Source organism: Mustela putorius, unplaced genomic scaffold (genome assembly GCF_011764305.1).
Source record: "Mustela putorius furo isolate JIRA1106 unplaced genomic scaffold, ASM1176430v1.1 tig00000095_pilon_pilon_pilon, whole genome shotgun sequence".
Taxonomy (NCBI): domain Eukaryota; kingdom Metazoa; phylum Chordata; class Mammalia; order Carnivora; family Mustelidae; genus Mustela; species Mustela putorius.
The window spans coordinates 9,852,364-9,868,555 of record NW_025421280.1 but is presented as its reverse complement, the minus strand read 5'-3'; the positions used below and the strand labels follow the sequence as shown (position 1 = coordinate 9,868,555).

Here is a 16,192-nt window from a genome sequence, read left to right as displayed (position 1 = left end):
CACCACTGACCATGGCAAGTGAATCCACAATATTTTTATTTATTCTCTTGTTTTCATTCTGCCTTCTGTTCTCTTCTACACTGCTTGCAAGTGTCTGTTTAAGTAGGTTAAAAGGATGGCACTTCATTTTCTGGCAGTCTTCATTTCTGACTATTTGGATCATTTTTAGTCAACAAATGAGTTGGCTTTCCTAAAACTGCCTGGGTTGACGTTTTTCATTTGAATTGTCATATGTTCTTCCAAAGGTGAGTGATCAGAAGCTATTGTCTGCAAGTCAACAGCACACTCAGAGGCAGAGAGCCAATACAGTTTTGTTTGTTGCTTTAATTACCGTGTGTGCACTTAGGTTTTTTGGATTGCTCTTATTCTTGTTGAAAGGAATTGAGTGCACATAAGTAACTCTTCCATAAACATTGTTTGAGCCCTGCACAATGGAAGGCTATCCCAGAGCAACGAGCAAGGGACTACCAGATAAATCAAAACTGAGGTTAGATCCTAGCAAGGGGCAGGTAGTAGCAGAAAGATAGCAGGCTGAGAAAGATACATAAGACAAAGAGCTACAACCCATTAGAAAGGTGAAGGTAATGGGCTGTGGTGGCTTAGAGAGGAGAGAGATTGCTTCCATCATGAATGATCATGGAGGGCTTTCTAAAGGTGGTGGCAATTGAAGAGGACATAGAGAATGTGGACTATGATATGGCAAACCATAAAGGTAACATACACCTCCTCAGCAGTCACTTATTATGCCACCATCCTCGTCTATTTCATAGCACTTTCCCTACTGTCTTGTTTAATACACTATGCCTCGCACAGAGAATCTCAACTCCACTATATTCCTATATATTCCTAAACCATGTATCTACATCACCTCTAAATACTAGTTGTCATGCAATCCCACACAGCTGAAACTCCTGATTTTTCTTTCTAAAAAAATGGTTGTGAAAATGCTTACTTTCCTAGAAAGCAGTTCTCCGGTTCTCAGCCTGGCAACATTAGAATCACTTTGGAGCTTTTGAAACCCCAGATAATTGAGCCTTAGCTGAGAATAATTAAGCCACAATCTCTGCAGGTGTGGCCAAGTCAATATATTGCCATGTCAATATGTTGCTCCCTAACTGGTTCTTGTGGACAGTCCCAATTGAGAACCAATGCTTTGGAAAGAGAATGCAAGAGCAGGCACCTTCACTGCTGATAGTTCCCTTCCCTGCCTGCTCTGGATGGAGGTGGGTAGCAGGATCAGGTGCACAAAGCTATACAATCTGGACAGCAGAAGCATGATACACTTTCTTCATTCCACAGAGGGTTAAGGCACGTCTGCCATGTGTCAGGCACCGTCCCAAAAGTGTTCAGAGTTGAGCAAACTAGACAGAATGGTTGGCATTCTACCCTTTAGGTCCCATGAGATGCTAACCTTCTCTTTGAGACAACATGGCTTGACTGCAGGGTTTGGTAGTGAAGCAAGTAGGATGTTCTAACTAGAAGTCCTAAGGAGTCTTTCCTCAGATCTTCACTTAACCAATAATGTTTCTTCCTAGAGTTCAATAGCATGTTCCAGAAGTGCCATTCCTTTCACAATTTGATTCAGACTCATTGCCAGCACTTGTTTCTCCAGAGGCAATCAGGAAATTCTTCTCAAAGAAGGACAAGTTTGACAGGACCTTGGAAAAAATGGGTGGTTTCAGCCAGCAGAAATGGGGGCCAGGTATTCCAGAGAGAGGGGACAACTGGAGTAAATCCAGGCAGAATAGTAGCAGCAAATAAATTGGGGAAATGAGATCCCAGAGCATTTTGAAAAAAAATCTATGGGCTTTACTGGAAAATTCATGTAGCCCTTTCTATTTGCCTGCTTTCATTTATTGTGTCCATGCCCTCACAGAGAAGAGCTTCTGGAAGGTATTTCTGCTTTCAAACAGCCAATCTCAAATCCTTTTTCTTTCTATAACAAAAATATCTGGAAAACCCCACCCTGTCATTTCCACTGTAAGCAGGCAGACAGCAACCAATTGCTGCCCTAGATTTGCATGAAAAGGATGAGTGACCTTGATTAAAAACTTGAGAGGGACAGTTGGGTGGCTCATCAGTTGAGCAACTGCCTTCAGCTCAGGTCATGATCCTAGAGTCCTGAGATCAAGCCCCCAGATCAGGCGCTCTGCTCAGTGGGGAGTCTGCTTCTCCCTCTGCCCCTCACCCTGCTCGTGTTCTCTCTCTCAAATAAATAAATAAATACACCAAAAAAAAAAAAAAAAAAAAAACCTCCAGAGAATGGTGACATTGCTTGCCAGAGTCCTGAGCAGCACTGTGGATAGAGACCTGCTCTCCATCAGCACCAAAAATCCAAATAAATCTACCCTCAGAGCTATCAAGAGCCCAGCAAAAGCAAAAAGGCTCTTGATGCAGCCCTTCACCTCAAGAGCAAAAGTATCCTTGAAAAGAGATTTCCCCTGATGGCCAAGTGCACATGCCTTCCTGCTGCTTCTTCCCAGCAACCTCCTGATGGGTAATTAATGTTCTTTGCATGGTGGTATCCTGCTACTTTGTAGTATTGTGCCCCCCATGTGTGAAGCTCATGACCTCAGTATCCATTTTTAAAAGTTAATATGATTTAATGTGGCACTCTAGCCTCCCAATGTGCTTCCAAGTTAACATCCTACTTAATTTTATCGAGGGTCTTTGTCTTGAGTTACAGCCTGGAAGAGAAGATTCTAGGGAGGACTTTATGATATTAAATAATGCATAGACAAATGAACCATCCTTCCCAGTGGTTCAGAAGCTCTTGCTGGTCCCTAGCTCCCTTCCCACATGCTAATATCTGATTTTGATTTTGAGAAAACTTGGAAGCTAACAGCAGGAGAGAAATATCCTCTCTCCCTAACCTCCTTCCTCTCTCTCTCTCACAGATTCTCCCTCTTCATCTCCCTTTGTCATTAACATCTCATTTTAAACCAAAGTGTGTTTCACAGAATGTTAATGGCTGTTACACAACCACAATATGGAGCCACATAAACTTTGGGGAAAACTGAGTTAAATAGTTAAGTAGGTATATTTATTGAGGTCAAGTAATAAAGCCTTTAATGGTGACTCTGCATAATTAATATTCAAGAAGGCTGTGTAATTTGTAGCATTTCCCAAATTTAATGTTTCCATGGAACCCTGTTTGAGGTAGTGTCTGGAGAGACCTGAGTTCATCAACTAGTGTTGAAATAGCAAAAAGAAGTCTGTCTCTGTGACAGATGCTCAGATGTTCCCCAGAAATTGCAACTCTCAGGGAAGTTACGATTGTTGACTGAAAAACCACTATGTAGGTCAAGTCACAGGAGTTGTGTTCCAGTGGAGAAGAAGTAGGAGGTCTCCCCACAATTTCCAGTCCACCTTCTCTCTAATTTTTTCATTTATATAATGGAAAGTAGTAATACCTACCTCTCAGAATTGTTAATAGAATTGTTCAGATGAATAATTTGGAATAATGTAAGTAAAAATGCTCAGTAATACCGCAAAAGGGAAGCATGTATTCAATTAAGGTAGCTGGTATCCACAGGTCCTCTAGGGGAGTCCTTCTCAAATTTTGCCATGCAAATAATCTCACTGGAATTTGTTACAATGAAGATTCCAATTCAGAGGTCTGGGATGGGGACAGAGATCCTGTGATCTGATGCTCCTAGTTTGAGGACCATAATTTGAGAAGCAAGACTTTCAGAAGTATAAAAGGAGTCAAACAGAGTCTCCACTTTTAAAATTATAATATAGAGAGAAATTAGACATTCAATGACCTAGTTCAGCAGCAAACAGAGGCTGATACAAAGAAACCAATTGGGAGGACAAGGTTATTCTCACACACTAATTCACACTTGCTTTAGAGGAGAGTCAAAGCTGACTTTGGATGATGAGCAGGCCAGGAACCCTGGGTCCTGGCTGTGCCAGAAAGGAAACACATTTGTGGAGGTAGGAAAGCATATGGTTAACTTAGGACATGTGCATAGTTCTAGGGAACCTTACATCTAATGGTGAAGAGGAGGAGACAGGTGTATAGGGGTCCGGGAAACTGCACATCTGTGTCACAGGGGTCAACAGAGCACAGGATATGAGAGTTAGAAGCAAATGTATTAGTTTCCCAGAGCTGCTCTAACAAAATCCCACAAACTGAGTGGATTCAAGCAACAGACGTTTATCTTACAGTACTAGAGTCTTAGGTGTCTGAAATCCAAGTGTCAGCAGGAAATGCTCCCTCTGAAAACTGCAGGGGAATCATTCCTTGCCTCTTCCTAGTTTCTGGTGGTTGCTGGAAGTCTTTAGCATTCCTTGGCTTGCAGCTGCTTCTCTCCAGCCTCTGCTGCCCTCATCCTGCAGTATTCTCTTTGTGTCTCTGTTTTCATGTGGCCATCTTCTTACTTGGTCAACACCCATGTTGGATTAGGGACCCACCCTATTCCAGGATGACCTCATCTTAACTAGTTTCCAAATAAGGTCACATTCTGAAGTACTGGTGTTTAGGACTTCAACATATATATTTTTGGAGGACACAATCCAACCCATAATAGCATCCCTATGGACCCATTGGGCCCAAGTCTCCCCTGCCCTATCAGACAAACTTCAAAGGTCGCCTTTGCCCCAGTCAGCACTGGAAACAAATGAAGGGTCAGAGGTCTGAAGACCCTCTGCCTTTTCCATGTTCACCCTTTTCACATGTGATAAGCATCTTGAGGACGTTCTGAGGGATCACTGAACTAAGCAGAAGATTCGGGACCCTAATGTTGGGAAAATAGGGCAGCATTAGAATGAAGGCTTCCTAATGAAGCCTTCTCTCACTTTTCTGCTTATATCTATGAGAATGTTATGTCATTCCCAAGAAGTTTCTGGGAATATGAACCCCTCTAGGTTCCTCGCTAGTGTGTGCACACACAACACGGTTCAATAAAACAAGGTTTTCCAATGTCTTTCTCCCCAGGTTGATAAGAAGCAGTGACCTCCTATTCTTTCTCTTTCCTTTTGCCCGATGAAAGACTAATGTAAGCACTGTCCAGAATGTGAATTTTGTAGGTGGGCGGAGGGGTCATTGGGCTACTTATTTGATCAAATTAAACCACTCTTTTGAAAAAACAGAACTTTAAAAAAAAAATAAGTGGCTTTTCCTCTTTCAATTATATTCTCTCTAGCTGGGTAGATGAATTCATTGTCACCTAGGTACACAACATTTTGTGCTCCAAATAACACTGCTCCCTCACATCTTAGAGGTTACCAGCATGAAAGGAACATTTCACGCAAAACCTCTACAAGTATGGCCACGAGCAGTAATAAGTTTTTCAAGCCTGTTCTGTCAGACTGATTGTCCATCCTAGATGAATTCAGAGCACCCTTTCTCTGGTAAAATGAAGAAGAAATTCGCCTTCACTGTGTGGGCAGAAAAAAAAAAGAAGATGTGGACATAAAAGAATATGAAATGAGTATCTTTTTCAAGGCAGCTGAAAACAACTTGCAGGTTCTATCCTTGCTACTGTCTCCATTTAAAGAAAATAAGCCCAAGCAGCTCCTTGGAGCTGTTATTTAATTTTAAACCATATTTAAAGCCTGCTAAGAAACACAGTGGCCCCAATCTAGGCTATGGTCAGTTGCCATTTAGTCCCACTGACTAAAAAGATGCAAAGACCAGGCCCCCCAGGCCTATTAAGGCACAGACCAGCAATGTCTGACTTCCTTATTTGCTCAGTCCTGTCCTAATCAATTTAGCACATTGCCCAAGAAGACATAAACCTCAGAAACTGTACTATGCCATGCTAAGAGAAAACATACTAACTTCTACAGGTCAGGCTTAATTTTGCAAACTCCATTTCATGGAGATAATTGGCCATGGGGCACTTACAGTAGGATTAGTTAGCTCGAAATTTCATCTCTTCCCCTGAAATCCCCAATCATTCCAGCCTGAATTAATCTTCCCCCCTTTGTGCTCCTAGAGCACTTGATCTGTACCTCAATTATAGCTCTTATCACAGTCTCTATGGCATTAATGTTATTTCTGTGGGCTTTATCTCCCCTAGTAGACTCCAGGCTGTCTAAGGAACAAGACTCTGTCGTAGTCATTTTGTATTTCTAGCATCTAGGACAGGGTTTGGCAGGTCTTCAATAGATATTGAAGTGGAAGAAGGATTTTGTGATTTTCTCTATCATTATCAAATGTCACTTTCTCCTATTCTACAAGGTCTTACTAAATCCTTTGAAAGAAAGTTCTGGAACACTTAAGAGATTTGGGGACTTAAAAAGAATAGGAGAGGGACGCCTGGGTGGCTCAGTTGGTTAAGCAGCTGCCTTCGGCTCAGGTCATGATCCCAGCGTCCTGGGATCGAGTCCCACATCGGGCTCCTTGCTCCACAGGGAGCCTGCTTCTCCCTCTGACTCTGCCTTCCACTCTGTCTGCCTGTGCTCGCTCTCACTCTCTCTCTCTTACAAATAAATAAATAAAATCTTTAAAAAAAAAAAAAAAAAAGAATAGGAGAATTTCAAGAAAATCTAAGGGTGAGCCTTTGGGGGAGATTAAAGAAGTCAACAAATACATATGGAAAACTCACTTGTAGAGCCCTGCTTCTTTTGGAGGGTCTGGGAATGGGCAAGACTGGAGGCAGACTTCGTGTTACCAAGAATTCTTGAAATTGCAAGTAACAGAAACTGCCTTTGAGTAACGAAAGTGAAATCATTTATTGGAAGGACATAGAAAAGTTCACAAAAAGAAAGGAACACTCAGGAACTGGGCTTAGAAAATACCGGAAACCGGGCAGTTCAAGGCACATGTACAATGAAAATGAAGGCATGGCTTTCATTCATACATAATTGAGTCCATGTGTTGCTATAGGCGTGATTCAATTCAGCCCTTCTTCTCATCCTTACATCATGTCATTCAAGGTCCAAAATCCAGAAAAACAATCTAGTTGGTTTAAGATGAGTCATACACTTAACTCTTGGCTTGAGAATATCCCTTCTGTAGAAGAAGGACAATCCCCCAAAAGATGTGATTCCCTGAAAGGAAATCAAGGTCCTATTAGGAAAAGAAGGAAAAATGAGTGCTTGACAACCAAAATGAGGCTCATGTCCACTACGGTCTTCTCTTGGAAAATATCCACATTAGAAAACTACTTTAAGGAACAACACTATATTATAAGTAGTGTGGAAGATGAGACACTAGAAAACTTTTATTTGTCAGTAAATTAGAGCTGAAATTCAAATACAACACATTTGGACATGTGCTGTCAAATATTTTACCCACATGCATATCGCCGATGTATCTTAGGAGTTTGTTTTACCTTGCTAAATTGCTTAGAGAGCCATCTTTTTAATAGAAAGAGGAAACGAACAACCTTGGAAGAAGTCACCAAATAATGACTAAATCAGAAATTTAGGTAACTGATTTTCTGTCAACCCTTTTTTCTACTTTTTGATATGAGTATAGAACCAAGTTACAGTTAGGAGGAGGAAAAATTAACAACCTTCACTCTAGGAATTACTTATTGTCCTTTTCCAGTTTTCACTTTAACACCTGAAAATTATATTTTGTCAACAGATACTTTTGAACATTTCCTACTAATATTAATGGCTAAAGCTTTTTTTTTTTTTTTTAAAGTAGGTTCTGAGAGAATATGAAGAATCTCAGGGCTTTCCTTATTCTTCCAGTGCAGGTTACACCTAATAATGGTTTAGTAAGTTCTTCTGTGTATCAGATGCTCTACTAAAATCTTTACATGTGTTTCTCATTTGATATTTATAAGAACTCAATGAGAGTATACTCTTGGTAATAGGAAACTAGGAGTCAAAGAAATTATGTAACTTGCCCGAGGGTACAGAAACAGTAAATGGCAGACCTAAGGTAAAATACATAAAATGTTGATGTGGAAAATGAGAACGCTACATATATACTCACATACACAGTTACAGACATGGTTATTAACCTTAGAAATTCATTTCTGAAGCATTTGGATTACCTATCCTTACAAAACGTAGGTCCTTAATAAATGTACATTAAAGGCAGGAATGGATAATGTTATTCTAAAAATATAACTTCCAGGAAATTTGTATAGGTAGGGAAAAAGATCCATCAGCAAAAAAAGAGCTTTTTAAATAGGATATGATGATCTGTTATTCCTTCTACTGGCTCTGAAAATGATTTTCAGTTATTAAATACAGAGGGGAAAATAATTGATTAAATTTTTTGACCCTTGGGTCTTTTTTTCCCTCTTAAATAGCTTATTAAATGCAGTAGTGGAATGCATTTCTCTGTTTGAAAAAATCAGAAGAAAATGTGGTGGGTATTAGCCTACAGGTAAACATATAGACCAATGGAATAGAATTGAGAGTACAGAAATCAGCCTTGACATATACATTCAGTTGGTTTTCAACAAGGGTGCCAGTCATAGTAATGGAGAAAAATGATCTTTTTGACAAATGGTACAGGGACAACTGAATATCTGCATGCAGAAGAATGAAGTTGGACCCCTACCTCACATTGTAAAAATATTAACTCAAAACAGATCATAGACCATGTAAAATCTAAAACTATAAAACTCTTAGAAGAAACCATAGGAATAAATCTTTACGTACTTTTTAGTCAGGCAGTGGTTGCTTAGATATGACATCGACAACATAAGCAATTAAAAATAGATAAATTGGATTTCATCAAAATTTTAAAAAAACTGTTTTGAAGGACACTATTAAAAAAGTAGTTAAAATAAAATTTGAAAAACTTAGATATGTATAGTATCTGACAAAAGGTAGTAACTAATACCTCTTATTATATTTAATGAATTATATAAATGATCAGACTGAACAACATAGTCTTGATTCAATAGCATCATGATCTGATAAAGAATTGAATGATTTTTCTACTGTGATTCATAACTTGTTCAGGAAAAGTTCAACATTAGAGTCCCATAATTATTTTTTGAGTACTGGCATCCTCTTTGGCATTAATGTATGGCTCTTAGGTATGATTATTTTGTAAAATAAAAACATTTATTTAAAGCTTAAAAATAAATAAATAAAAGTGAAAAGCCAACCCACAGAATGGGAGAAAAATCTTCTAAATCACCTATTCAAAAAAGGACTGCATCCAGCATATATAAAGAACACACAAACACACTCTCTCTCTCTCTGTGTGTGTGTGTGTGTGTGTATACACACACACAAAACTCTTTCTATATAAAGAACTCTAACAACAACATGAAGACATCTCAGTTTTAAAATGAGCAAAGGACTTAAATAAACATTTATCCAAAGACATACGGATAGCCAAAAAACACCTGGAAATATGCTTAAGATCACTAGTCATTAGGGAAATGCAAATCAAAACCACACTGAGCTATCACTTCAACTCCATTAGGATAGCTAAAATAAAAAAGGCAAACAATAACAAATATTGACAATGATATGGGAAACTTGGCTCTCTCCTATATTTGCTGGTGGAACTGTTAATCATGCAATTCACTTTGGAAGACCATTTAGCCATTTCTCCAAATGTTAAACGTATGATTGTGTTAATGTTAAACCATATGATCCAGCAATTACACTCCAAGAAATGAAAACATACATACACACCAAAACCTATATACAAATGTTCCTAGCAGCTTTATTCATTATAGCTCAAAAGTGGAAACAGCCAACTTGGGGCATCTGGGTGACTCAGTGGGTTAAGCCTCTGCCTTCAGCTCAGGTCATGATCCCAGAGTCCTGGGATCTAGCCACACATGGGGCTCTCTGCTCGGCAGGAGCCTGCAGCCTGCAGCCCCTCTCTCTGCCTGCTTCTCTGCCTACTTGTGATCTCTCTGTCATAAATAAATAAAATCTTTAAAAATAAATAAATAAAATAAAAATAAAAGAAATAAATTAAATCAAATAAATATATAAATAAGTAAATATAAATAAATTAAATAAATAAAATAAAATAAAATATCTGAAAACAAAACAGTGGAAACAACCCAAATGTCCACCAACTGATAAATAGGTAAACCAAGAGGTATATCTGTATGATGAAATAGTATTCAGGAATATAGAAGGAGTGACATATTCAACAACATGAATGAATCTTGAAAACATTATGCTAAGTGAAACAAGCTGGTCACAAAATGCCACATATTGTATGATACCATTAATAACTATAATGTGCACATTCACAGAAATGAAGTAGACTGGTAGTTTCCAGCGGTAAGTATGGGTGGAATGGAGTGTGACTTCTAACCGATGTAAGACTTCTTCAGGGGATTGTCAAAACGTTCTGAAATTAGATAGTGGTGTACGTTGCTGTATGAATATACTAACCTCTGTAAATATGCTAAAAACCACTGAAATGTTTATTGAGGAAGGCAGGCAGGCTGGTTGGCTTAAAGACAGAAAACTAAAGAATATCTCCTGGCTGAAACATTCTATGAAGTCAGGACACTTTCTTATCATAGATAATGTCTTAGATTTAAATCTTAAATACTTCTGTGTGTTGAATTTAAACTGGGGAAGTCAAAGCTATAATGAATCAATATCTGTCTTCTTGATGTGAGATGCTAACTCCGTCCTTAGGATAAGCTGAGCTTCCTAAAAGAAACAGGTAGTGCTTGCCACATGGGATAATCTTGCACAATTAAAAGCTATAGTGCAGGATCCTAAGACATTTCACTGGAGTATGTAGCCTTGGTTGTCAGTAAACCCAAGATAGTTTAAGGATCGAATCAGGGTCTATTGTGGAGGGAAATGGAGCCTCTGGTGAATAAATTTAAACCAGATTACAGTCCTTCCAAAACAATTTATCTCCCTGCTCAACTACTTAAGCTTGCTGTGGTTTGAGACATCAGAATAAGATTAACATATGGACAAAAGGATTAAGAATTTACAATGAGTTTGGGTCTGTAAGACTTCTTTGATGCACAAATCCAAATACTTGAGCAGTCGATGGACTGCAAAAGATAAGAAACCACCATCAGTGAAAAAAAATACCCCCAGCCAGCAAATTGCCTTTGCAGAGTTTATTATAGAAGGTGAGGAGATATAAGGGGTAGTAATTCCAAGCAGAAAAAATAGTTAGTGTAAAGATGAGAATATAGTTGGTGACTTGAAAGAGGCCGGGGTAACATAAGGACATTAGACAGCAGTGTGATCATTAAGATTCCCTGTTGTAGACAAACTTACTGGTCACAATTCTTCATTCCCTTTTCCCAACAGTATTTTGAAAAGCTACCTTTGCCTTAGTCTCACAGAGACAGCACGCATTTCCTTGCCTCACTGATGCTGAGTCTGGCAAATGACTTGCTTTGGTCAGTGGAAGATGTGCATAAGTGATGTATGCCATTCCCAAACAAGACTTCAGTGGGCACGGCATGTCCCTCCTTGCCTTCCTATGCCTCTGGTATCAGCAAGAGAAGGCCTCCTTCTTGCAGATGTGCTCCCTCCACGCTTAGCCCCAGAAAGATTGTGAATACAGCAGAGCTCCTGCAGTCAATGTGGAGACACAGTGTGAGAATAGATAGTGATGGTTTTAAGTCACTGATCTTGGAGGTGACTAATATGCGGCATTGCCATAGTGATGGTTAACTGATAGTCTTCAATCCTAATCTTACACATTATTAGGATACCTTTCTATGGTTCGCTTTTTTAAACATTGTCTTGTTCATATGCTCAACAGTTGCCAAATCCTTTCTGGAAACGGCAGGGTACCTGTAAATCATAAAACAAACATGAGCCTAGCTATATGCATTTGGAAAGAATAAACCATTTGTTTAGTTGAAAGAAAGCAAAGGCCTTTTCTCTCTTTTCTACTTCTGCACCAGGACATCTGTTTTTTCAGTAACATAGTGTGAAGTTTTTACATTATTGGGAAAAAAAACCACACAACTCTGTAGCTCGTAGTTCATATTTTGGCATCTTTGCTTGTTAGTACTAGTCATTCAATAGACGGGTGATTCCTCAACAGAGTAAAACCCACCAAGTAAAGTGTGAAGTCACTTTTATAAATAAACCCAATTTATGGCTCATTTTCACAAGTTACAATTCTGAGGCTAAATTTTCCAAAAGAAGTTCAAGTGTTTGTACATGTATATCCCAAACTTGAACCTAATAGCAATGTAAATAGCAATTAATTTCATCAGCTGTGATTATGATAGAACTTCCTTCTCTTGAATTTAAATACGGAAGTTTTTCTCAAAATATATCCTTTATAAATATAAACGTATATAAAAACTTTTTTTTAAGGTTTTATTGATTTATTTGACAGAGGGAGCACAAGTAGGCAGAGAGGCAAGCAGAGAGAGAGAGAGAGAAGGAGGAAGCAGGCCCCCCGCTGAGCAGAGAGCCCGACTCAGGGCTTGATCCCAAGACCCTGGGATCATGACCTGAGCCAAAGGCAGAGGCTTTAACCCACGGAGCCACCCAGGCACGCCAATATAAACATTTATATATATAATTTATTTACCAAATAGTTACAGAGCTTCAGACCACAAAACATGCCAAACAATACGGAACTACAAATAATGGGATATGACCTGCCCTTAGTAAATATATCCTGAGAATTGGCTTTCCTTGGGGCCTGTCTTAATTTGGATTCCCCCGATGCAGACCTTAAGACAAAGACTTGGGAATTTATGTGTGAGGTGATCCCAGGAGGCACAAGCAAAGAGGTGGACAAGTGAGACAGAAGAAAGAAATGCCAGAAGGAGAGAGGGAGAGGAAGGGAGTGAGGAAAGGAGGGAAAGAAAGGGAGAGAGAGATTGAGAAAAAGAGGAAGGGAGGAGGGAAGGAAGGAAGGGGAAAGAAAGCCGGCCATTGTGGGCAACGGAGGCTCAGTCCTACCAGGGATCCTCTGAGAACCTGTGCAGAAGACATCCGAGAATCCTAAGACCAGAGAGCAGGGAGGCTGCAGCATTTACACACTGACTTTCATCCCCCAGTGTTCGAAGGCTACATCCAAGAGGTTAATTCCCAAGAGGGGAATTAACTGTGCCTACTTGCAGCAGAGAAGGCTTCCTTGGGCCAAAGAAGGCCCTCAGCGCGGAGAGGGAAGGTGGGAGGTTTATCAGCCTCTGCAATAGCTGCCTAAAATCAGGTGGGTCAAGGAAGCATAGTGCACGGCAGCGCCCCTGTCTACTGCAGGAGCACAACTGTTTATTCCATCAGGAATAAGCATAGTCAGTATTCACTGGGCGCTTTATACCAGGCTCAATGCTAATAAGCCTTTTATGACGATCATATTATTTAATCTTTGCCCTGTGAGGGAGATACTCTTTCTTTCATCCCCCATAGACAAGGAAATGAAGAAGTTTCCCAAGCTGACAAAACACGTGAATGGAGGAGATTATGAATGTGAGCAGTCTGATTAAAGGGCCCTGCTCTAAACCACACTTGGTTCATGAAGGGCAAGGCGCAGAAAAACCAAGGCAATGGCAACTCAAAGACGGGGGAGGTGTTGAGGCATGTAATCCTCAAGGAAGCCTTCATGGAAGAAATACACCTGAGAAATGCTTTAAGATTAATTAAGTAGAAGAGTGCAGGGAGAGAAATGAGCCGGTGCGTGATGAGGTGGGGAAAGAGAAAGGAGGAAGGGGGCTGTAAGATGACACACATGAATTCAGCAAACTGCCTGCCTTCGAGTGCACACAGCATTGGTCTCTGTTGTAAGGATGGGTGTACATATTACTGCATGTAGCTCTATGTTTGTTCATTCAACAAATATGTACTGAGCCTCTGCGTCATACTTGGCGTGGGAGATATAAAGATTAGAAAAAGGAAAAACAAGGGCGCCTGGGTAGCTCAGTGGGTTAAGCCTCTGCCTTCGGCTCGGGTCATGGTCTCAGGGTCCTGAGATCGAGCCCTGCGTTGGGCTCTCTGCTTAGAGGGGAGCCTGCTTTCCACCCCCGCCCCGCCCCCTGCCTGCCTCTCTGCCTACTTGTGATCTCTCTCTCTTTCTCTCTCTCTGTCAAATAAATAAATAAATAAATAAAAATCTTTAAAAAAACAAAAAGGAAAAACAGGGGCACCTGGGTGGCTCAATGGGTTAAAGCCTCTGCCTTCAGCTCAGGTCATGATCCCAGGGTCCTGGGATCGAGATCGAGCCCTGCATCGGGCTCTCTGCTCAGCTGGGAGCCTGCTCCCACCCCCCACCCTGTCTCTCTGCCTGCCTCTCTGCCTACTTGTGATCTCTGTCTGTCAAGTAAATAAATAAAATCTTTAAAAAAAAAAAAAAAAAAAGAAAAAGGAAAAACAGATATGATTTTCTAGGGAGGAGACCTATGCAGTAGGTTGGTGGTGTTTCCTTTTTCTAGTCCTGGAATCCTTTCTCTCAGCGAGGAATCCATTCAGTCATGTTTGTGTGGAGTATCGTCTCCTCTTACAGCCCACACTTTGCCCACACTTTGGTGTATGCATAGACACATACTCACACACAGGCACATGTGTGCATGCACACACTTACACACACACACACACACACCCTGAGTGCCTGACAACAGCCTGGCCAATTACAGCACCCCTCCCCTTGGCCTCGGTAATTTGTTTAGATATAGACAATTAGTGACCTAATTAGACAATTAGTGACCTAATTTGGGTTTTTCTACTGAAGCTTAGAGTGGGTTTGGTGATCAGAAATACTGAGCTGGTAAAGTATAGGTGTGAGGCTGTCATCTTGCCTAACCATGGAGAACAAGATTAAAGCCAAGCAGAGGCAGGCAGATTTGAGGAATGGACAATGTCCTGCCTATATATATATATATAGATAGATAGATGGATAGATATATCTATATCTATATATTATTCTTTAGTTCTTATCAATATATTATATATGTGCATAAATACACACACACACACACACATATATATATATATATTTTTTTTTTTAATTATTGGGGTCAGCCTGACAATAACCAAGAGATAAATCTTATCTCAAATTTTTCTATTAGAAACCCACTTGATTGCACATGGAAGAAGAAAAGGAGATTGGTTAAGTGAACTCTTCTTAACATGGCTTCTTATAAAACTTGATCAATTAAAGATTCAGGTTACAATCTATTCTCCCAGTCAATCTGCAGAACACCAGGATGCATGAGTCCTTCCTACCGACCTGATTTATCCACAAGCCATCGGATCCTCTGAATCTTTACATAAGTGGGATTCTGAAATAGTTGTGTAGATTTCAGATGGAAATTTGAATAGGTTAGTTTTTCTTTGATTGAAAGAGCCAAACCTATTGAGTACTAAATCCTGCTAATTATAATCCTCCTTTTATAAAACTCTTTCTCTTCTCGCTTGTTCTCCTAATCTACTTTGGTTCATGTTCCTTGGCTCCAGATCCAGACTATGAATGTTGGCATAGGTTGGCCAAGTTTAAAATTTCTTTCACAAGATTTAGGAGCCCAGAGAAGCTAAACATAGAAATGAGAAGTTAAAAATACTTGCAGAAAAGCTTGCTTTTGAATCAAGCAGCATATCCAGTGTCCTGATATAAAATACCTTCTCAAGAGGGTAGTTGGAATGAAAATAAAAAACTAGAGAAATGGTATGAGGTAACAGCAAAGGGGGAGGGTAAATAGAAGAGAAGAGAAGAAATGTATTTTATTAAACTTTAATATGTCAATGGGCATATTCTGTAGCTGAGGCCTGTTCGGGATAAAAGATGAAATGGGGGCTCTGTTTCTATCTGAGATGCTCCAAATTTTCACTTGAAAAGCAGCTAGAGACCAAAGTCAGTTGAATCAATAAACACTTTTGAGCACCTGCAATGTGTGGGCGCTGTCCTAGGTGCTAGGAACATAATAAGGAATTAGAATCTCTTTGTCTCTTTCTCCACGTTTTCTTCTGTATTGGTCTCCTCATCCTGGAGTAGGACCCAGTATGACCATCTTTAATTTTTAAGCCCAAGAGATGAAGCATAACAATTCATCATGTCTAGATCTGATATGCTAGATCTATATCTAGATCTGATATGGATACCCAGACGACACTTGCTCCCCTTATTGCAAATGTCCCCACCTGTAGGCCTCAGTGTGTGACTCCTTTTGGGGATGAGATAAAAGATGATAGGTAGTGTTTATAGTGGATAATCATTGCAATAGAACGTCTAAATCTGACCACTCTTGTCCTGCCTCTAACCTGAGATACTGTGAGAAGTGAAATGTCAAAGACCAGGGAACAGTCATACTTGGTAAAGGCTTTTCCTTTCCGGATCATGCATGGACAGGAAGCTGGT

At 39.9% G+C, this 16,192-nt stretch overlaps 1 protein-coding gene across 2 annotated transcripts in view; it reads left to right on the top strand.

The window, feature by feature from the left end:
• Positions 1-16,192, top strand: part of SYNPR (synaptoporin) — a 311,271-nt gene that overhangs the window by 228,419 nt on the left and 66,660 nt on the right. The gene's annotated exons all lie outside the window — the stretch shown is intronic.